This window comes from Nyctereutes procyonoides, unplaced genomic scaffold (genome assembly GCF_905146905.1).
Source record: "Nyctereutes procyonoides isolate TBG_1078 unplaced genomic scaffold, NYPRO_anot_genome, whole genome shotgun sequence".
Taxonomy (NCBI): Eukaryota; Metazoa; Chordata; class Mammalia; order Carnivora; family Canidae; genus Nyctereutes; species Nyctereutes procyonoides.
This window is the reverse complement of record NW_026575117.1, coordinates 16,868,262-16,893,380: the sequence shown is the minus strand read 5'-3', so window position 1 is coordinate 16,893,380 and position 25,119 is coordinate 16,868,262. Positions and strand designations below refer to the sequence as shown.

At 32.9% G+C, this 25,119-nt stretch overlaps 1 long non-coding RNA gene across 1 annotated transcript in view; it reads left to right on the top strand.

Moving 5' to 3' along the window:
* The window catches only part of LOC129515264 (uncharacterized), a 383,108-nt gene extending 358,237 nt beyond the window's left edge, over positions 1–24,871 (top strand). The window contains exon 4 of the long non-coding RNA XR_008665544.1: positions 24,792–24,871. This is a non-coding gene — a long non-coding RNA (uncharacterized LOC129515264). The remainder of the gene's footprint in view (positions 1–24,791) is intronic.
* The last annotated feature ends 248 nt before the right edge of the window (positions 24,872–25,119 follow it).

The following is a 25,119-nucleotide window of genomic DNA, read 5'->3' as shown; positions in this document are numbered from 1 at the left end:
TTTATAATCAAAGACTGAAATCACTAATATTAACCAATTTTTATTCTATTTGTTGCTATAGCATCTATCATTATAAGAATACTTAAGACTGCTTATAGCATGTAATATTGCTTTGTGACTAATAATAGTTTTGAAAAATACATTACAAATGACAATATTCCTATGATAATATAAAAATGACAAAAGAATATTCTGTAATAGGTAAACTCAGAATGCAGATTAGTTTTGAATTACATTTATAATCTCAAATGGAACTTACTGTTTGGATTGACAAAAGACCTAGCTAGAATTTTGGTTTAAAAGAGGCATATACACCTGGGGAGAAAAAAAAAAAAGAGGCATGTATTTGTTCTGTGTTTTGGGAGCACTTTTCAGAGGTTATAATTATTTCAAGATTTAAACATATCGAAAACTTTTGAAATGCTCACCTAAAGTTTTGGTTTAAGCATGACAAATTTAAAAATCCACTCTAGGTAAGAAATTAAGAATAACAAATAGAAAGCTCATAGATCTAGACCTAACAAAACATGTTGCTAACTTTTTGAACATCTAGATGGTTTAGAACCTGCCAGAGACTGACTGATATTATTTTAAGAGTGATATTATTATAAGATGATTGTTATTTCCAATTTCTCAATATATACCTAAGTTGAATTTCATGATTTTAAGCTCAAATGTCAGAAGTCAAGAGAAGAGACCTACTGTGATACACCTATTGTTAGTCCATGTTAAACAAAGAATATAGCAGGTCACTTCTATTGTCACTAACTCATTGCACATTATCATTTTATTTTTATTTTATTTTTATTGTATTGCTTTCCTCTAACCCAATTAGAACCTAAGCTCAGTTCTTGACATTTTCAAAGTCCTCCAGGTTCCTTCTTTTTTTTTTTTTTAATTTTTTTTTATTAATTTTTATTTATTTATGATAGTCACAGAGAGAGAGAGAGAGAGAGGCAGAGACACAGGCAGAGGGAGAAGTAGGCTCCATGCACCGGGAGCCCGACGTGGGATTCGATCCCGGGTCTCCAGGATCACGCCCTGGGCCAAAGGCAGGCGCCAAACCGCTGCGCCACCCAGGGATCCCTCCAGGTTCCTTCTAATGCTGGATGATAACCTCCAGGTAATATCTGAATTGAAATAGTATTAGTTATACTGCATAAGCTTTCTGGTATTGTCCTTCAGTTAGTGTTAAGTGAATGATGATGATAGTAGGTAATAGAATAAACCCTGGAATACTTGGAAAAGACAAGAAATAATGGCTATTGTTCTATGGAACTACGAATAATGAATGATCACTTCTATAGTTAAATGACTATAGCACTTGGATACAAGAGCTCATGAAGGATATTGAACTCATCTTGGATCTAGGCCAGTAGAAGTTAATACAGTAAGATTTACAGAGTAAAAGAAGCATTTGTCTATGCTGCATCCATTCTTTCAACAATATTTATTAAATGTCTGCTAGGGAGAAGATACTATGTGCTTTGAGGAACATAGAGATAAATCAGATGAACAATCTGTCCTCTAGGAGCTCATATAGGATATAGACAAGTGAAATGAACATATCATCATAGACAAAAATAAACTATAAGAAAACTATTGATATATATCATATATATAGCAATATATATAGCAATATATATATATATATATTACACAGAAGAGATTTTTAAAAGGACAAGATAGTTCAGAGGAAAGGGTATTTCAGATGTGAAATAGGAAATAGCTTCTAGAGCATTTGGAATTTGTAGTGGGTTCTTAAGAATATGTAGGGTTTGAATATGAGGAGAATGACTATTAGGAAGTCCAAGACTGGGACTCCTGGGTGGCTCAGCGGTTGAGCATCTTCCTTTGGCTCAGGGCATGATCCCAGGGTTCCGAGATCGAGGACACATTGGGCTTCTTGCATGGAACCTGCTTCTCCCTCTCCCTATGTCTCTGCCACTCTCTCTGTGCTCTCATGAATAAATTAATAAAATCTTTAAAAAAAAGGAAGTCCAGGACAATGAATAGATGAAGTCCTAAAAATGGAAAAAGGTAAGATAAGAATGGGGAACATGAGGTAGTTCAATCTGGCATCCCTGGAATCACTTCAATGTTGTACTGTGGGAAAAATAAAGTTTGAGAAAGTTAAATATGAGCAAATATTCAATATTCAATTTTCAATATAAAACATAATGTTTAAGCACATGGTTTTGAAATTAAGACAGACCTTGTTTAATTCCCAACTCTTGCATTTAGTACTGCTAAAAAGATTTATAGTCAGGCTACTTCTAGGACTCAGTTTTCTCATCTGTAAAGTAAGGGTAATAAAAATATCTACTTAATGACTTTGATATTATGAATAAATGAAAAAAATGCATGATGAGTGCCAAACTTACGGTAAACATTTAATACATATTATAGTTAAGTATTTTAGCAATACCACAAGGAGTTGTTAAGTAAGTAATGGCAAGATCAAAGTTGGCAAGATCAAAGTTGTGCCTCTAAATGAATTGAGAAGCTTTGAATAAATAATTTAGATGATCGAAATGGAATACTGAGAGAAGATACTGGAAGTAGACCAGCAATAAAGTTATTTTTTCCAGGTGAGCACCTGAGCTAGGACTGTAGATATGAGAAATAAATTGTAAGAGAAAGAAATTGTACCTAAGAGGTAGGTACAGAATATTTAACTACATTATTATCTACATCATGGATAGGATTTAGAAAATGATGTTGGGGGCAGCCTGGGTGGCTCAGCAGTTTAGTGCCGCCTTCGGCCCAGGGCCTGATCCTGAAGACCCAGGATCGAGTCCCACCTCGGGCTCCCTGCATGGAGTCTCCTTCTCCCTCTGCCTAGGTCTTTGCCTCTTTCTCTGTGTGTGTCTCTCATGAATAAATAAATAAAATCTATTAAAAAATGATGTTGAACTCATAATCACTGGGGCCAGGGATGGCAGCATTTTATGTGCAATAATTTCTAAATCATGAAAGATAAACACTAAAGGGTGGTTTTCTATTTAGGGCTATACTTAGTTGTGTTACTTTCAATACTGTTTGGATTTATCAATTAAATATTTACTTTTCCTTGGAACTACCTAACAGGCAAATTAAAATATTAATACATGAAGAAATATGAAAATAGGTACTTTTTTATATGTATTTTATTTTTATATGTATTTTATTAATACATAAAGTACAATGACAATAAGTACTTAGAAAGTTTCCCTAAATTTCACCTGCAAAAAACTCTTGTTTTTTTACTCTAAATGAATTTCAGACTAAATGACTCCTATTCATTAATTTACCAAGACCACTGGGTGTTATTTTTGGAAGGTGGGGTGAGTATACAAAGTAGTTGCTTTGGAAGGCAACGTGGTATAGTCACAAATGGAATAACAATGAAGCTAGTGAAGCTTATACTTCCTCTCATACTAACCTTTTTCAAGGGCTGGCTACTATTTATGTTTATAATGAATTATTTTTCTTAAGATTAGCTCCTAATGTTGTGTAATATACAGACACCCACAAGACATGATTCCTCCCAGGAGTAATTTGTGAGCTCTTAACTTTTTATTCATGAGTAAATTATTCATTTATTTCAGATGGTTCAAAACTCCTTTGAAGTTTCAGGCGACCTTTTGTTCTGTAAGCATTTGTCTGTTGAGGAATTTTATAGATTTTAGATGATTTTCCAAGAAGGAAAAGATATTAAATCAGGGCATTACTTAAAGATTTCCAGTTAAATTCTTATGTGCATCCAACTTTTATCAGATACTATTTATCATTCTGGAATTCTGTTATAATAGTTAAAAGGAAGAGTCAAGATTTTGCAGTTGGAAAATCTCATTTGGAATCCTATGATTGCTTGGACACAGTATTTAATTGCTCTGAGCTTTAATTTCTACATTAGAAAAATCAATACACTAATAAATATAAGCTATGTTGTCGAGGGTAGGTACACATGATAAATGAAGAGAGATAATTGAGAGAGAAAAATGGTAGGGTCAATAGGTAGGAGATCATGGTGGTGTGAATTCTTGTTGGAGTCAGCATATTAGATGGTATGGCCAAGCAGGTGAATTTGACAAAGAGAAATAGATCATCAGAGATAGTAATTAGAGAGAGGGATGTCTGAGGCAGAGATTATTGAGTGGGTGCAGCCATTGGTTCCATGACAAGATCTAAGATATGATCATGTGAAGGGATGACTTGAGTTTACACACAGATTTTTGGAAATGAGGAAAATGGAGCTAATCGGTTGAAGAATTGGAAAGATTCTCCAAGCGGTTATTGAAATTGCCAAGAACTTGTCAAAGAATGAAGAAGGATGATCCCAGATTCTATGCAAGGAGAGGTAGTCACATTTATTATTTCCATGCCAAGAATATTCGTTAGCAATCTCATTTTTAGAAGTGTCATAATAACCCATAAAGTGTTACCTTAAAGTGTTATAGTAAGAAGCATAAAAATTTACCTTGTGTTATCATGCAAAGAAAAATCAGTGACCTCAGTTGGTTCAGTATTTTACTTTCTCCTTCTCCCCAAACATGAGGTAAATAACTAAGATGTCCTTAATCTTATCCTTCATCCATCAGGGTATTTTTTTTTTTTTTTTTTAGTAGTAGTAGTATGAACAAAAAGGAAATGAATTGGGAATTTCCTGTCAGTTGGTATAGCTGTCGGGTTCTATGTAACACTTTCTCAAACACTGTTGAGACTATAATTCAACATAATACTGGAACCTCTTCTAACTGCTTAGCTGGCCAAAAAACAAAACAAAACAAAACAAAAAACAACTTAGGATTTTGCCGATTATAGAAAGAACATCTTTATCTTTCCATTAGGTCTCTTAACATTTTGCTGCTTGAGTTTTATTTTTTTATTTTTAAAGGAAACGATTAAAGTGGAATTCTCCTAGGTTTCCAAAACTCCTTGCTGACATAGCTGGTTTTTAAGGTCTTTCAGATAGCTTATTGCAGAAATGTTTGTGCATCTACTCACTACCAACACTGTCCCTCTTCCAACCAACTTAGCACTTAAGCAGCTAGTATAAGGCACAGCTTCCTGAGCTTTCCATTTCTTTCTTTTTTTTTTTAAAGACTTATTTATATTATTTATTCAGAGAGAGCGAAAGAGAGGCAGAGACACAGGCAGAGAGAGAAGCAGGCTCCATGCAGGGAGCCCGACGTGGGACTCGATCCCGGGTCCCCAGGATCACACCCTGGGCTGCAGGCGGCGCTAAACTGCTGGGCCACCGTGGCTGCCCAGCTTTCCATTTCTTAAGTGATCTTTAATTTCAAGGCAGAATTTGCCAATTTTTTCCCTCCTCCACCAGTACTCTTCATTGTACCAATACCACCCCTGCTCTGAGCCAAGTAAATATATTAAAGAAAAATACCCATTGGTTTTATACTGTTTAAATTCTCTAGGAGCCGCATATCACACTTTTGCTGCTGTGCTATTTAGGACATTTTAATTCTTTAACTGTCTGACTCTGCCTGACATACTCACCTCAGCCAAGAAACTACCCCAGTGGAAAAACAGTTGTGTATTGGATTCTGTCCCATTTGACAAGTAATAAATGAGATCTTTAAAGGAGAATGACCAATGTATTTTTGCTGAACATGGTGCAAACAAATAAAGCTTTAAATGCTCTAAGTCAAGTTTCCAATTTTTTAGGTGACTGAAAATGTGGAATTTTTCTAACAAAAATGGAACACTTTCTGAAAACAAGTATATCATTTTTGGTCAACAACTCATTCCCAATTATGTATTTGCTTACACTTTTTGGTAAATGTAATAGAATCTCATTTTCATAAAGAGATTTACTGGATTTTATGTAAAACATTTCCTTTATATGTAGTGCTTAAGTACTTCTCAAGTATACCACATAGATTACTTATTTGATCTCAGAAATACTGCATAGACCAAGCATTATTATTTCCACTTCGTACAGATATGGAAATTGAGATCCAGAGAGATTAAACAAGTAATTCATATAGCATCTCTAGGGTTGAAATCAAGTTTTTCTTGACATTTAGTTGGTTGCTCTTTGCACTTAATATTGTATCATGCTGAAAATTCTGTAGGTGCCCATACATATAGGTATATGTATATGTTCCTGAAATTTATATATACTAATTGGTTCAGGAAATCAAACTTTAAATGTGCAGATATTTCTCTTAAAATAAATTCCGATATAAAGTTTGGCAAATTTAAAAATCTTTCTTAAGTGTGACTCACTTATTCTGAATAAGTAACACAAGCTAGAAAGAACATCATACATACATGGCTTATGGAAGTAATTTTATCCAGTACAGTGAGTAAGTTTTTCTTTATCCTTCTCTTTTTTTTGTAAGAAAAACTGAAATCAGTGTGTATGTGTTGTGTATGTAACATTGCAATTTGCATTTCCTGTGGCTTGAAAGAGAATTATATTTTAACGTTTAGCCCTTGTTTCTAAAAGAAGAGAGTATTTCTAAATTACTCTTTTAACATGTCTCCATTTCTTTGTTCATTTGCCTCTAGATATTGAAATAACCTTCAAAAGTGGGCTTTGTAGATTCTATCTTGCTTCCAACAATTACTTTTGGAAGCGATTTATTCTTTAAATATCAGATATTGTTCTAGGAATTGAGAATGGAGAATTTTAAAAAGTAATGAAAAGCAACATTGTATAGTGTCAAAAATATCTCTTTGTAGCTATTTAATAAAATATTTAAATGAAAGAAGAGAGTATCATGTTAACAATATGCAGAAGAGTGCTGTATGCAGAAAGAAAAGTAGAGTAGAAAGGCCTTCAGGTGAGAGAATGTTGAGGCCTATCTAGGAGGTCATTACTGCTTTAGCAGTTTGATCAAGGGTGAATAAGGTTAAAAAAGGAAAGAGTTTTAAAGAGTATTTAGGAATAAGAACATGTAATGCAGGGGCACCTGGGTGGCTCAGTGGTTCAGCATCTGCCTTTGGCTCAGGACATGATCCTGGGGTCCTACTTCTCCCTCTGCCTATGTCTCTGCCTCTCTTTCTCTGTCTCCCATGAATAAATAAAAAAATAATAAAATAATAAAATAATAAAATAAAATAAAATAATAAATTAAATAAAACAGAACATGTAATTCATGTTCAACTTTAACAAAGACTTGCAAACAGTAAATATAAGCAACTTTTAAAGGAGTTTTGCTATAAAGGGAAAAAGAAAAGTAGCATTGGAGAGAAACAGTTTCACAACTCTATTTGCTTTGGTATTTTTTGTTGTTATCACTGATGCTGTTATAGTTTCAGATGGGAGAAATTTCAATGCTTGTGGCCTGATAGGAATTTTTAAGTAGAGTAAAATATAATGGTGAAAAAATTTGATGTAAAAGATAGAGATTAATTGTAATAGCCAATCCCCTGAAGAAACAGGTTTTAAAAAAAGTGTCTGAGTGCCTTTGTTGGCTGAGACAGTAGCAGACTTTTCATTAATTTTTAGATGAAGGAAGGCAGAGTACAGATGTAGAGAGGTTTTAGATTTAGAATGGGATCATTAAGAAATTCTCTTCTGATTGCTTATTTCTCAGTCAAATAAGCAAGTTCATCAGCTGAGAAAGAAAGAGAATAATGTATCAGAGAAGAGAGAGAGTATAAAATGGTATGCACTTAAAATAGAATATAAATTCCTTATGAATTGATTTTAAATACCTAAAATCAGGTTATTATTTTAGTCTTATCCTGTCTCTCTAACTTCATCTAAAACCACTGTTTACTCCCCTCTCCCTTTTTCTTTTACTAAATCACATCTTACAGCCCTTAAGAGATGGACACAACACACACAAGCACTGCATCTCCCTGGAAAGTTGTTCCCAACTTCAGAAATGTGTTTATTTCACCCACATGAATAGGGTCAAAGATTAAAAACATGATACTTTCTTTAGATACTAATAATCTTTGACCAAAAGTAGCTTTCATTTCAATTAAAAACCTTATTAAATACAAATAGTTGGATAACATATTCATACTAACTGTAAATTAAAAATATAGAAATAGAATATGTAATTCATATATATTAATATGTAGTATAGTAATATGAATATAATACATAAAATATAAATAATTATATTTAATTTAAGTAGTCCTATGACATTATATACTATAGTATAGCATAATCAACATAATATAATGAACATAGTATAATTAACATAAGTACACCATGACAAAATAATGAAAAATTTTCATTAAAGTTGAGAACAATACAGGAATATACTATCAATACTATCATGGTCTGGAAGTAATAGCTTATGTGATTAGATTACACTAAGAACAACAAACAAGCAGGAATTTTAATAGATAAAATCAACATAAAAGAATCAACATAATCGCTATAGTATAGATGAATAAAATTCTAGAATAATTTCTATCTCATTTAAATCTCATAACCATATGAGGAAGGTAATGTATTTTGGGAAAACTGAAACTTAGGACAGTGAACATGGTAAACATGACAAATATTCATTAGCCAGATATATCTGAACACGGTTTGAATCCAGTTTGGGGGTATTCAAGATGTGAGCATGTGAGGGAGATGAACCTAAGTAACAGTAAAATTGAGTCTATTACCTTGTTTATGTGTGACTGTAAGTCAAGCCATACCCACTATGGTCACAATTCATCTGAATTATACATGCAGCTTTTGTTCTACATGAGAAAAAAAAAGGAGAAAACAGAGTAAGTTTGAAAGGCAGATGAGAATAGATGATCACACTGAAATAGAGATTCTTTTTAAAAATGAATGTAAACGGGGCACCTGTGTGGTTCAGCAGTTGAGCTTCTGCCTTCGGCTCAAGGCATGATCCCAAGATCCGGGATCAAGTCCCACATTGGACTCCCTGCATGGAGCCTGCTTCTCCCTATGCCTATATCTCTGCTTCTCTCTGTGTGTCCTCAAATAAATAAATAAATAAATAAATAAATAAATAAATAAATAAATAAATCTTTTTAAAAAATAATAAAATAAAAATGAATGTAAAAGAAGAAAAATGTGTATCAAATTTGTGATACATAGGAGGAAAAAAAAACCCCACTCAAATAACAATGCATTTCACTAATTACTAAATATAAGCTAGAAGTAAAAATTAAGAGACAGATGTCAATTTTTTTTCAGATCTCAAATTTTTATGTTTTTCTTTCTGAAATAGTTGTTTCAACAAATCACAAAATATCCCTTAACTTTAAATTCTATACTTATTTAATTCAGTTTGTTTAATTTACACCTTTGACCTTGCTTTAGATATGCTGTTTTTAGGATCAAATTTATGATGATACCCCTCTCCCCGCCCCCTCCTTGAATACCTATATGAATAGGACAGGCTTGAGAAGCATTATGGAATAGTGCTTAAAACCCTTGATTTGGAGACAGAGTATTGTGGTTTCACTTCTGTACCTGCCACTTCATATTTATATGAGCAACGTTGTGAAAGCCTCTTCTTGAATATTCTGTGCCTCATTTTCCTCATTTAATTTGTGGTAATACAATTTTCTATGTCATAGGATGACCCAAAGCTTAAACATGATCATTACATATAAAGCAATTAAATGAAGCCCTAGTCTATAATATGGTAAAGATACAATAATCTGTGTGTATGTGTGTTCAATACCATCCCACAGACACAAATTTATCAATATTCTTGGAAAAACAGACTCATCAATTTTAATTATTAAACCAGAAACAGTGAGTTAGTGTGTATCAAACGCATTCTTGATTCTTACTTTCTAACATCCTCTATCTAGTCCCTTAGCCAGTCCTGTTGGTACCATTCCTATTTAAAATCAACCCAACTAACCTTTTTTTTCCCCTCATTTATCTTGCTCCCTTGACTTCAAGGTGTTCACATGGTTTTCACATGAAATTGTGAAGAACATTCTGCATATCTGTTGTTCTTTTCAAATTATTTAAAAATAATTCTTTTTAAAATTATTGCATTAAAAAAAACCTATTCTTAAGAAGAATATCACCTGCAATATCACTACTCTGTTAGCTGGGAAATTCTAAAATCATATGCCAGAGATTCAAAAATGAAGACTGAGTCATATACAAAAAAGCACTAATGTATTAGAAATCTGACAGTCTTCTATGACATCACCTTAGCATTAAGCTGTGTGGTGGCCTAATTGGTGAAGCTGAACAAGACACATGTGATTGATTCAAGGACATCTTGCCTGATTAGAAGTTCAAGCTTTTTCTTCAGCATGTTTTTCTATAAGAGGTTCTCAGATTTATTCAGAGGAAATGGCTTGTGTTGATTCCTGGGGAAGAAAAAAATATATCATTCCTGGATCTTAAAAGAAGATTCAATTACTATTTGCTCTTTAAAGAAATATTTAAAGTAAACATTTTAATTGATACAAATGAGAATTATTTCAAAATTAATTTAGAACCATATATAAAAAGTAATTTTATGTATTCTATAGTTAAATGAAAATACCTGTCTTATTTTTTGTTGCCTTATTAAAAATGAACTATGGCACTATTCTTATTTATTTTTCTAAATAAGAAAAATTGTGTTTGTGAGATTGCCCCAATCATAATACTGTGTGTAGAGAAAACCAGTGAAACTACAATTCTAAAGGCATAGAGTCCAGACAAAACTTTCTTTCTTCTTTCTTTGGGATTTTGGTGCATTGACTACAGACATAGCTGAACAATCAATGTTGAATGGCTTTTAAAGTTATCCAATCATTTCAAAGGCATTTGGGTCATAATACCTTTAAATAGCAAAGCCACTTTGCAAATTCTACTGATGTAGTCCTATGGATCTCACTAACCTAAAGACTTCAATTGCTGTGAAAGAAATCAACTTCTTCCAGTCCTATCAGTATCTTTTATCATGTGCAATATAACAGATACAAATCTATGCTTATTAAATCTATAGTGTTGTAATCTCAGCTATGTGACTCTATGTCTTAGTTCAAGTTAACATCGCTGATTTTCACTTCCCTCTTTTACAAAATTGGAGGTTATCATATTTGATAGGAATATTATCTTATGGAGTAAGGACAATATTATGAAGGCTTTACATCTTTCCTGAAAATCGTGACTTCTCAAAAAGAAAAAAAGTATTTATTATTATTATTATTATCATTATCATTATTATTGCACTTTTAATATGGCATAGTAGGTATTGTCATTTGTACCCTCTTTAAAAAAATAGACACACAAAACTCTCATTTTGTTTCTTAAACAAAATGTAATTCTGTTTCCAATTATATGGATATAATGTCTAAATACTAGACCTTAGGGCAAAGATCCATATTTTATTACCTTTTTATTGCTATCATCGATTACTGTTGAAATAACACTAAATGAAGTGAGGTCACACAGGGTAGCAATTGCTCACACTGGTATGAGACCACTGCCACAGAGAATGCCTTGAGCGATTAGTTGATGGATTCCTTCAATGACACTGCAGAATACATGGGAAAGATTGGGTTTTGAGAACAAGCAATAACTCCTAATAAGTTAGGTATACTTGTTTTAAATTCTCATTTCTTAATATATCTGTGTCTTAGAAAACTTATTTATCTTGAGTATCAATTTTATTTAAAAGGATGCTAGTAATATTCATCTCAAAAGATGATTGTAGAGACCTAGATAAAATAGTATGTGGAAAATTGTACCGACTAAAGCCTGACACCTTGTAAACAATGTACCAATGTACATGTGCTTGTTAAATTAGTTGCTTTGCTAAAAAAAAAATGGCTAAAAATAAAATAAAATAAAAATAAAAAAAATTTTAAAAAGTGGCTAATGATTAGTAAGCATACAATTAATACTAATTTTCTCCATTCTTTTCCTGTGGTTGGTGTGTTCTGAGAGTAAGTCTCTCTCTCTCCCTCTCTCTCTCTCTCTCTCAGTAGTGTTATCAGGTGATAATGAAAGAAAAGTTTTCAGTCAGCATCACACTATGCATTCATACCAGAGTTTTTAGAAATAAAACATGTGTTTTAACTAAAATCTTGAAAACCAAATCCTGGCCTCAACAGACACAGTAGAGTTAATTGTGAGAAATTACTGAGATTCTTGATCTTCCTGGATAAAAGGCTGTTTCTTTGTTTCACTCATGGACAAAATGAAGATTAGAGGAATCTTTGCCATCTTAAACAAGTATTTATTGCATTTACTATGTTACAGGCACTGTGCAAGGCCTAGGATATATATGTGTTTATAAGGCCAGCATGCTTTTTATTTTTATGGGTCACCAAATTTCTGGAGTTATGATCAAGGAGGATGACTAAACCATGTTGGGTTTTGCTATGGCTGCCTTGCCTGTATGCCAAGTTAGAATGACTATACTACAAAGCCAATTGACAATTTATTTCAGTCATAGAACCATAATCTACTTAGTAAATGATAATATCCAGTTACTTTTCGATGAATTATTTTCTGGATGAAATCTTGCTATTTAGGTGGCCTGGGTTATAGATACAGTAAATTTAATAATTAAGAAAAGAATTTCTTACCATATCTATATGTTTTGAAAATATAATTGCTTTGAAAATAACTCCTATTAGAAATTATTATATAGAAGGGATACCTGGGTGGCTCAGTGGTTGAGTGTCTGCCTTTGGCTCAGGGCACGATCTTGGGATCGAATCCCGCATCAGGCTCCCCACAGGGAGCCTGCTTCTCCCTCTGCTTGTGTCTCTGCCTGTCTCTGTGTGTTGCTCATGAATAAATAAATAAAATATAAAAAAATACTATATAGTATTTACTTTTAAAACACCTCATTCTTGTTGTATGGCCAACATAGTTCAAATGATATCAGGTAAATGTGAGCGTTATTGTTAGATATTTAACAACATTCATTTCTCATCAAACTGTTAGAAGCATTTATGAAACAGAAGACTTTGACCTAAACACAAATTATGTGGAACTACAAAAGGGAATCTTCTATAACTGCAAAATGTTTGATGTTTTGTAAACTTGACCTGCCTTTAGAGGTGTCTATACTCCTTCTCCTTAAATTTGGAAGCATGCTGTGATCTGACAAAGTTGTAAAGAAACTGATTTGTTGATTATCTAGTTGAAGCAATTTTATTCTGAAATACAAGCATTCTTACTGAATACTATGGGCAATATCCTATTCGAAGCTACTTTTTTTTTGTTTCAGGATGTTTTGATTCATTCTTGCATGCTAGATTCTTTATTATTTTCTAATAATTATCACAGAGTATCATCAGGATTTAGGATACGTTCTACATATAAAGCAAATCACTAAAGTGATGCATGATTAACTCCCATATTTAAAATAGAAGTTTTCTTAAAGTGATGGTGGCTTCCTTTGTGCAATCCTAACAGTATAGCTGTGATATGCTATTTCAGTTATTCATACTGTCCATATGCCATAATGTGGAGTAGAGCAGTACTGCTGATATTATAGTGTCAGTGTTTGAATATTATATACTATCAAAAGAGTGTCTATTGATGTATGAAACTCCCGTGGCATTGGACTATTTAATGTACTGTAAAAGCCTCATGTTAAATATGAAGTAGTTCAGCTATATAGTGAAGGTTACATTAGTTAAACTGAAGTATGTGAAAAATGGATTTATATCATTTTATGTTTCTTCTCTCTCTCTCTCTCTCTCTCTCTGCCCCTCCTCAAAGAAAAATTATCAATGTTTTAAGGAAACGTAGAAAAATATTTTATAAGAAATCATGGTAACAAATAAATATAGGAAGATACAATTTTCAGTATACCAACAATAGACTCTGTTGTTCAGTGGAATCCCTATTAAAGGAAACAATCATCTCAGAGAAAGAGAACTATGGACTTTCATAAACAACAAAGGAAACTCTTGTGCCTTTTTTTTGTTTGCTTATTTTTGAGAATTGTTCTGAACATGTAAAGCCAAGGGTGTATGAGAATGAAAGGAAAGGTAATGAAAGGAAAATTAATTGAAAATTTATGGACTTCAATAATGGAATTATTTTCAGAAGGGCCAATTGGCTGAGTTAACTTGCTCAGCCCTAATAATCTGGTGTTCGTGATTTAAGATTCAGTGTCTTTACTCACTGGAAATATGTGGTAAGCCTAAATAAAAACATTCCATTCAAACAGAGTACCTTCATTCCTACCAAATAACACTTCTTATAATCCATTAAGGTACTGTTTGCAAGTTTAAAGAAGCAATGTACAAAGTATGATTCTTGAATATGTATCTTAAGAGTCTTTAGAATACAGAATTAATGTAAATCATATTATGATCTTAAACAATTGAAAGTGGTTCTCTTTAGTGTTTAAATATTCTGTTAGCACCTCATGAGAGCTAAAAGTGAAGTTTTGCATGAGAACTAAAAGTGAAATTGACTAGAAGAAATCAGAGTGAAACTGTCTACTCTGTATTCATTGTTTAAACTCTACTGTGTATTTTTTGTAACTTTCCAATCAGTTCTCTTCCTAAGGACAGAATAGTTTTGGTTTCAGAACAACTGAGAGTTCTTTCTAGAAAGCTAAATTCTTCCAAATGATTAAATTAGTTTATCATTAAGAAAAACTGTGATAAAATTTCTTTTAATATTCTTAGACTTTCGATACATATTTTGCAATATGAAAGTTGTTCTGTAAAGTCAAGCTAAAGGCAATACCAAGTAATATCATTCATTTGTTAATCATTAATGTTGGAAATAAAATTTGAAAATGAATTTAGTTCTAGTAAATAATACATTACTTGGAATTATATATTTGCTTACTCAGAGTAAATGTACTAATTTAATATTGCATGTTATGCTGTGTATCTTAAAGATGATTGTGGTACTTAGAGTATTTTTCTTTTGTGTCTTAAATCACTAATGATTATACTGCAACATATTATCATTTTTTTTGTCATACTGGGGCATACAGGAACAAAAAAAATGTTTTGTCCTAGGCTATTAGGTAAGTTTTTGATGGTCAAGGCAATTGAGTAGTAACACTGACTACATGATTAACCTATATATTTATTATTTAATGAATTGCTGCTGATAGAATTTTGTTCATCTGCTCATCTGTTGTGCTCCATTTTCCACTGAGGACTGGAAAAACAATCCAGTTCTATTGCTTTCTAAACAGATAAGGAAAATTTCTAAATTGATATATCACTAGAACATTTTCAGCTTCAAGTTAAAAAAGGGCACAGGTTCAAGTAGCTTTAGTAATATGGAGCTTTTATATACACCCAAAAAGTCACTGAACCAATGCCATCAGAGAGGACCAAATTTTCCCATCTTTGTCTTTTTTGTTAGGTTGTTTTTAGGCTGGCATTAGCAATGGTCACAAAACATGTACCAGTTCAAACAAACATGACAATTAAAACAAGAAGATGAAACCATATGTGCATTAAGAATAAGATAACTTTTCCCCAGGAAATGATCAAATAATTTAGCATCTTATTTGATAGAATTATATTACCCATCCATGTTGAAACAAATTGCATGGAAAGGAAAAAAGGAAAATAGTGTTTGACAGTGTCAACTTATTCATTCAGATGTCACTGCAGTGAGGCTCCTAAGAGAAGAAGTCTCAAAGAAAACAAGATCAACCTTCTTTTAAAAGAAAGGAAGAAAAAAGAATTGAAGAAATAACAAAAAGGGTTCTTGTAGTTCTAATGCAAAGAAAATTCAGATAATACCCATTTTTAAATGAAGTAAAATTTATATATAATGAAAGTTATGGATCAAAATTATACAAGATCATGAGTTTGGACAGAAATTATTTCATGTGACAAACATCCTAACCAAGGCATAGAATATTTCCATACTCTAGAAAGCTCCTCACATCTTTTTTTTCCCATTTCATTCCCATAAAACATAAAATAACTATTTAGATTTTCTTTCTTTCTTTCTCTTTCTTTCTTTCTTTCTCTTTCTTTCTTCTTTCTTCTTTTTTCTTTCTTTTCCTTCCTTCCTCCCTCCCTCCCTCCCTCCCTTTCCTATTTAGATTTATATCGTAGATTATTCTGCATGTTCTTGAACTTCTTAAACTTAGATCATATATTTTCTGTTCTTTTGTGCCTGGCCTCTTTTTATCCAATTCATATTGACTGTATATATATATTTTTTCACTTATTTATTTCCATATGGGAATAAATGTGCTTTGTTCAAACATGTTTTATTGATGAACTTTTAAGGTTCTTCAAGTTTTGATTACTATGACTACAACTGCTAGAAAAGAACTTGTGCAAGTATTGATGTGGACTTATGTTGTTACTGATTTGGGGTGAAGACCTAGGAGTAGAATCGTTGGTTCAGAGGGTAGATATATGTTTACCTTTACAAGAAACTCTTATTTTCCCAATATGGTTTATCACTTTATATACTCAAAAGCAGTATATGAGAGTTTTAGTTGCTCTACATTTTCTTCATTGTTTGCTGTGGTTAGTCTTTTTTTTTGGGGGGGGGAGATAGAGTTGTATTTTATTAGTTTTTAGATGATTTTTTGAGATATAATTGCCATGTAACATTGTATTAGTTTCACATGCACAACATAATGATTCAATATTTGTGTATTTAGCAATAATGATCACAATAAATCTAATTAACATTGTCATTATACATAGTTATCATTCTGTGTGTTTGTGTGTGATGAGAACTTCTAAGATTCACTGTCTTGGCAACTGTCAAATATATAATACAATGCTATTAATTATAGTCATTATGTTGTACATTGCATTCCAGGACTTCTTTATTTTATAACTGTAAATGTATCATTTTTGACCACTTTCATCTATTTTTTCCACCCCCTATGCCCTGCCTCTGGCAATCAGCAATTTGTTATCTTTAAGAATTTTTTTTTTAAGATTCAACTTAAGTGAGATCATATTTTGTTTTCTCTGACTTATTTCACTTAGCATAATGCCCTCAAAGTCCATCCATATTGTCAGAAATGGCATAATTTCCTTTTTAATAGCTGAATATTGCATCATATATATATCAATTATATATATATGTGGATTATATATAAAATTCATATATATACACACACATACACAAACACACCACATTTTCTTTATTCAGTCTTCCATGGATGGACACTTAGGTTATTTCCGTGTTTGGCTATTTGTAAATGATGCTGCAATGAACATGAAGGTACCAATATCTTTTCAAGATAGTATTTGTGTTTACTTTTGATAGATACCTAGACGTGCAATTGCTGGATCATATGGTGGTTCTCATTTTAATTTTTTGAGGAAACGATATTGTTTTCCACAGCAGCTATACTGGTTTACATTCCTACCAACAGGGCACAGTTGTTCCCTTTTCTACATATCCTCACCAAAACCCATCTCTTGCCTTTTTGTTAACAGCCATTCTAAAGTTGTGAAATGATATGTCATTATAGTTTTAATTTACATTTCCGTGGTGTTTGGTGATGTTGAACATTTTTTCATATAATTTTTGGATATCTGCATAGCTTGTTTAGAATAATGTCTATTCAGATCTCATTTTAATTGATTTTTTTGGCTATTGCATTATATAAATTATTTTTATATTTTAGATGTTCTTCAACAGATACATGATTTATAAGTATTTTTTCATTCTGCAAGTTGCCTTTTCATTTTGTTGAGGGTTTTCTTTGCTGTGCAGAACTTTTCAGTTTGATATGTCTCACATGTTTGTTTTTGTTTTTGCCTTTGCTTTTAGTGTCATGATTTTCAATTTTTGTAAACAAATTTAGTAAATAATCTTATAAGATATCTCAACTTTTGTTACTGTGTCAGGTGTTTCCTAAGACCACCCTCTGACTGCAAAATTTACTAGAAGAAATCACAGAACTCAGAAAAGCTGTTATATTTTATAATTATAATTTATTTTAGTGGAAGGATAGATTAAAATTAGCAAAGGGGAAAGATGTATAAGGTGAAGTCCTGGAGAAATCATGTATGATTTTCCAAACATCCCTTCCTAGTAGAATCCTTTAGTGGTGAACTTAATTCTCCCAGCAATGATTAAGTGTCAACAAGTTCCAAAGCCTGCCAGCCAGGGAATGTTACCCAAGCCTAGGTCAAGAGATTGTGGGGGGGGGGCAGTTTATTCCTTGAGCATGTATTGCATGACTATGATAGCTACTTAATCTCTAGACCCCCAGAAGTCAAATTAGTAAAGCATAGCCCAGGACCTCAGGCATAAATATGGTTGTTTACCATAAATCACACGGTTACTATAATCTGGTCACACTGATAAAATGTAGTGCGAGGTCTCAGACATACAAAAACATTTAACCAACATCTCAGAGGTTTTCTTTCAAGAGATAGTCAAAAGCCAGTCTTTTTTCTGGAATGCATAAAAGTGGGACAGCAGTGTTGCTGAGTTAAACCTTACTGCATAGACATAAAGTATCTGTATGGAAATTTTAATTATTATTGGTATTATTTTACAATTAACTGCTATTGTGAATTGCTAAATTTTAGGTTCACTAATGATGACCATATGACAGCATAGTTTTAAATGATAACAGTGAAAAAATAAAACAAAAACAAAAACTGACATGCTGATAAGAATAGGGAAAAAATACTAATTATATTAAGAACTTATATTAAGAACTAAATACCATGCAGGATGCATGGACTCCTGCATGGGGCTTCCTGCATGGAACCTGCTTCTCTCTCTGCCTATGTTTCCGCCTCTCTCTGTCTCTTATGAATAAATACATAAAATCTTAAAATAAAAGAATACCATGGAGTGTAACTGGACTTTAACAATAAGATTCCAAGGCAAACTTGAAATTAGAGTAGCATGAAATACAAATGTTTAGATTTTACTTATGCTAGATGACCATTGTAGATTATGAAGGAATATGTGCTCTCATGATTCACTTAAGTATCCTGAGTGATGGATTCTCTCTCTTTTTCTTAAGATTGTATTTATTCATTTGAGAGAGGTGAGTGGAGAGAGCAAGCATGAGCACGGGGAGGGGCAGAAGGAGAGGGAGAAGTAGACTCCCTGTGAGCGGGGAGCCTGATGCAGGGCTCAATCCCAGGAACGTAAACTCTACTTGGACATAAACTGTCATGATAGAAGAATCAAAATCAAATAACAATATGTAGTAAACCATTTGTTGTCTCGTAAAGCTTCTACCTGGGATCAACTGTCACTTCCCTCATATTTCCTTGCCTAACTCATATTATATAACCCTACCCATGAGAATGTAAAACCTTTCTACATTTAAAAATGTTTTTTTCCCAAGTTTATTGAGATATAATTGACATACAATATTGTTTAAGTCTAATGTGTACAATGTGATGATTTCATATATATATTGAAAAGCATTACCACGGTATGGTTAGTTACCACCTCTAGCACATCCCCTCATATAATAACCTTTTTTTTTTGGTGAAAACATTTAAGATCTACACTTTTAGAAGCTATCAGGTATATAATACAGTATTATTGACTATATTCACCATATTGTATATTAGATCTACAGAAGTTATTAATTTTATACCTGGAAATTTGTACCCATTGGCCAACATCTACCATTTTTCTCACTTCCCAGATTCTGGCAATCACCATTCTACATTCTGTTTCTAGTTCAGCATTTTTAGATTCCACATGTGAGTGATACCATATGTTATTATTTTTTTGTATTTGTTTTGCTCTGACTTATTTTTTTCAGCATAATGTGAAGTTTCATTTGTTATTGTAAGGGTACTTAGGTTGTTTTCATATCTTCATTATTATAAATAATGCTGAAATGGACATGGGAGTACATTGAGATCCTGATTTCATTTTTCTTTGGATATATATGTGTAATTATTGATCAAATGGTAATTTTGTATTTAATTTTTGAGGAGCCTTCATGTTGCTTTCCATGATAGTTGTGCCAATGTATATCCCCATCAGCAGGATTTCCTTCACATCCTCATTGATACTTGTAATTACATATCTTTTTAATAATAGTCATCCTAACATGTTTGAGGTAATAGTTTATTGTGGTTTTGATTTGCACTTCTCTGGCAATGAGTGATGTTGAGAACATTTGCATGCGATAGTTGGCCATTTGTAAACCTGCTTTGAAAAAAATACCTGTTCAAGATGGTTTGTTCATGTTTAATCATATTGTGTTTTGTTTTCTTACTGAGTTGTGTGAGGTTTTTTTTTTTTTTTTTTTTTTTTTTTTTTTTTAGAATATTTTGGGTATTATCTCCCTAGCAGGTAGTTAGTTGGCTTGCAAATAATTTCTTTTATTCCATGGTTGCCTTTTCATTTTGTTAATCACTTACTTTTCTGTGCAGAGATGTACTCTCACTTACTAAATTTTGCTTTCGTTGCTGGGCTTTTTATGTAATATCCTACCTCACCCCCTAAAAGAAAAATCATTGCCAAGACCAGGGTCAAGGAGTTTTCCCTCTATTTGTTTCTAGGTGTTTTACAGTTTCAAGTCATATGCTTCTGTTTTTAATCCATTTTCAGTTCATTTTGTGAGTTGTATAATATAGAGGTACAAATTCATTCTTCTGAAAGAGATTATTCACTGTTCCCATCACCATTCAATGAAGGACTATTCTTCCACATTGATTATTCTTGGATCTTTTCTCAAATATGAGTTGACTGCAAATGTGAGAGCTTATTTCTAGGCTCTTGATTCTATTTTATTGGTCTGTATCTGTTTATTCCAGTACCATATTGTTTTGATGACTATCACTTTGTAATGTAATTGAAATAAGGAAATGCAATGCCTTCAGTTTTGTTTTCTAGATGTTGCTTTGGCTATTCAGATGTTTTTGTTCTGTATGTATGGATTTAGGATTGTTTTTCTATTTCTGTGAAAATGCTACTGGAATTTTTATAGGCAGTGTATTAAGTCTATAGATTGCTTAAGGTAGTTTAGGCATTTTAACAATGTTAATTCTTCCATGAACATGGAATATCTTTCCATTTGTGGTTTTTTTCAATTTATCAATATCAAAATTTTCGGCACATTTTTTTTGCCTTCATGGTTAAATTTATTCCTAAGAATTTTATCATTTTATCATTTTGTAACTATTATGAATGGTATTTCTTTATTTCTTTTGTTCAAAGATTTTATTTATTTATTTGAGAGAGAGAGAGAGAGAGCGCACAACTTAGGGGAGGAAGGGTAGAGGGAAAAGGAGAAGCAGATTCCTCACTGAGCAAGGGAGCCTGATGCTGGGCTTGATCCCAGGACCCTGGGATCATGACTTGAGCCAAAGGCTGATGCTTAAAGCACCCATGTGCCTCTGTATTCTTTATTTCTTTTTCAGGTATTTCTTGTTCACATGTAGAAACATAATTGATTTCTATATGTTGGTTTTGTATTTGCGACATTACTCGATTGATTAGTTCTTTTTTTTTTTTTTTTAAGAAATTACCCTTTTTTTTAATTTATTTTATTTTATTTATTTATGATAGGCACACAGTGAGAGAGAGAGAGGCAGAGACACAGGCAGAGGGAGAAGCAGGCTCCATGCACCGGGAGCCCGACGTGGGATTCGATCCCGGGTCTCCAGGATCGCGCCCTGGGCCAAAGGCAGGCGCCAAACCGCTGCACCACCCAGGGATCCCCGATTGATTAGTTCTAATAGTATCTGGTGAATACTAGGATTTTCTGTACATAAGATCATATCATCTGCAACAGAGACAGCTTTACTTCTTCCATGCCACTATTTCTTTTTCTTGCTTGATGCTCTAGCTAGGATTTCCACTTTGAATAGGAACTGTGAGAATGGGCATCTTTGTCTTCCTGATCTTAAAGGAAAATTTTTCAACTTTCACTAATGAATATAATGTTACTGTGAGCTTGTAATATATGGCCTTTATTATGTTGCAGATTATGTCTTGTCTTTTATACTGAATTTGCTGAAAGTTTTTAACATGAAAGATTTTGAATTTTGTCTTATGCTTTTTTTGCACCTACTGAGATAATAATATGATTTTTAAGCTTTATTTAATGTGGCATATCACATTTCTTAATTTGTATATATTGATCACCTTTATATTCCATGGTGTATGATTTTTTTAAATGTAGTGTTGAATTCAGTTTACTCATATTTTGTTGAGAATTTTTGCATCTGTTATCATTAGCTATATTGGCCTTTAGTTTTTCTTTTTTCTTTTTTTTAAAGATTTTATTTATTTATTCATGAGAGACAGAGAGAGGCAGAGACATAGGCAGATGGAGGAGAAGCAGGCTCCATGCAAGGAGCCTGATGCAGAACTCGATCCAGGAACTTTGGGATCATGCCCTGAGCCAAAAGCAGATGCTCAACCACTAAGCCACTCAGGCATCCCTGGCCTTTAGTTTTTCTATATTGTTTTTATCTGATTTTGGTAATGCTAACCTCAAAATAAGTTTGGATTTTTTTCTTCCTCTTCAATATTTTGGAAGAGTTTGAGTGAATGAAAGATGGATGCTATGATATACATAATGTTCCAGAAACAGTATTTGTATAGTAGAATATAAGAATTTGGTTGGCTTATCTGAATTTTCCAAATAATGCATTGAATAAGAGGCTCCAAAAAGTCACCTTAAGAATCTGACTTTTAATAATAGTATTATATGATAAAAAAAAAAACAACCCCTCCTCACACATAAAAAATGCTAAAAACATTGTGCTTTATATCCTTGTCATTTATCATGTTCTATAAGGGAGAATAGTTCTGGTTTGTTAAACATTAATTAAATTCTCAAATTTAGTTCTTGCTAGTATTGATGATGCTTTAGTTGGTGAATTATTCATAATAACTAATAATAGTTTAGTTGCTTAGCTTCTATTTATAATGAATGTAGTACATCATTTTGAATTTGATCTTTCCCACATTAAAATCCACATTTACCTTTCAACCCTTTATAATACTGTATAATCCTTCTTGTTTAAGAGACCTCCTGAATGACTTTATATATAATTACAGAAGTTTGTTCAGCACTTAGTGTTATATATTTCTGAGTTTAAGGTACTCACTCTGTGCTAACACCAGTATGTCTTCACTTGTTATAAATAACATAACAAACTTTAGTGCCAGGAACCAGAACCATCAATGTAGCCAAGAAGAAAGAGTTGAAAGGTACTGAATTTAAGAAAGGTGGTGAATTTACCAAACCAGCATTAGCCAACCTATTTATTAGTTTGTTTATAATTTTTATTTAAATTCCAGTTAACATACAGTACAATATTAACTTCAGGTATACAATAATGAAACAACCCATTTTAAAATACAAAGATAAAACTAGTTCAAGTTCACTGCAAAATGGGTGAATTTTAGGGATGATTTGAAAGGGAAAAGGGTTCAGAAAAGGTTGTCAGACATGAATAGATATTTTTCCAAAGAAGACGTGTAAATGGCTAACAGACACATGAAACAATGCTCAATATCACCCATCATCAGGGAAATACAAACTAAAACCACAGTAAGATATCCCTTCACATCTGTAGGAATGGCTAAAATTAATATCTCAGGAAACAACAGATATTGGCAAAGATGCAGAGAAGGGGCATCCCTCTTACACTGTTGATGGGAATGCAAACTGGTGCAGCCACTCTGGAAAAGAGTTCGGAGTTTCCTCAAAAGTTTAAATAGAACTACCCTACAATCCAGCAATTGCAGTAGTAGGTAGGTATACAAAGGATACAAAAATAGTGGTTCAAAGGGGCATATGCACCCAGTGTTTATGGCAGCACTATCCACAATAGCTGAAACATTTAAAGAGCCCAAATGTCCACTAACTGAGGATAAAGAAGATGTGTACCTGATACATACCACACACACACACACACACACAATGAAATATTACTCACCCATAAAAAAGAAATGAAATCTTGCCATTTGCAATGACATGGATGGAACTAGAATGCAATATACTAAATGAAATCATTCAGTCAGATAAAGACAAATAGCATATGATTTCACTGCTCTGTGGGATTTAAGAAACAAAACAGATGAACACAGGCAAAGGAAGGAAAACAAGATAAAGATAGAGAAGGAGGCAAACCATAATAAATTAACTAGGGAACAAACAGAGAGTTGCTGAAGGGGAGGTGGGTGAGGGGATGATGTAATCGGGATTGGTATTTAGGAGGGCACTTCATCTAAAGAGCACTGAGTGCTATATGCAACTGATGAATCACTGAATTCTACCCCCAAAACTTTATTTATTTATTTGGGAAAATAAAAAAGGCTGTCAAAGTCAGGCTTCAAGGTAGATCCTTTTAAGATGATCCTCCAAGGTGGACACTTTGCATTTGGGATTGAGTAAAATTCATAATATTGCCATTTGGGATTGGTGGACACATAAGGAAATGGCGTTGAAACAAGTAAACTGTTATTTGAAAAGGCATGGTTGCTTAGGTGAAAAGATTCTTGTCTTCAATAAATTGCACTTAAGGCATATCCCAAAGCAAACAGTAATTTGTTGTTTTATGGTCTTATCTTTTCCAGGCAAAACTTTAAGTCACATTGACACAGATGGTCTCAGTTACCACAGACTGCTAAAGTAGGAAATAACAAGTGTTTACTATCTGTTTGGGTCTTATGTGTTGCTGAGTCTATGAAAAATTTACTGCCATCTTCATTGCTTGGCTTAAGAACTAGAGTAGGATCAGTCCCATCATCTGGTGGAAGTTGGAGTAGTGTTAACTATCCTAGCCTCAAAGATCAGGACCATTATTTGTTCATTGTTTTACTTCTTCATTTAGGCTTTCAAAAATCCTCAATGGCTTTTGTTGTCATTCTACTTATATCTGAAAACAATTATACTAATATGGATATGTTCCCCTATTTCTTGGAGCTACAACCTAAATTTTCTGTGCTTTTTTTTTTTCTGTGCGTTTAGATTGCAGAGGTCATCCCTTGCTTCACAACTGTTGAAATTCTTCAATTTAAAAGTAGCCTCATATTTGTGCATCAAAGGTAAATGTAACAAATTCCTAAACTGCTTAATTCACAAGCTTCCCTAATCCCATTCTCTATTTCTCTTATCTTGGTTTTTATCTCGGACTCTCCAATCTCAGCTTCTTAGACTAGAATTCTGATGCTGTGACCCATTCTTGCTAGTTAGTTCCCTTACTCAGTTCTACTTGTCAGATATCCATTCACTGGAATTGAGTTCCACTATAAATCAGAGATCTCCCAGAACCCAGCACAGATTCATCTGTTGCCCA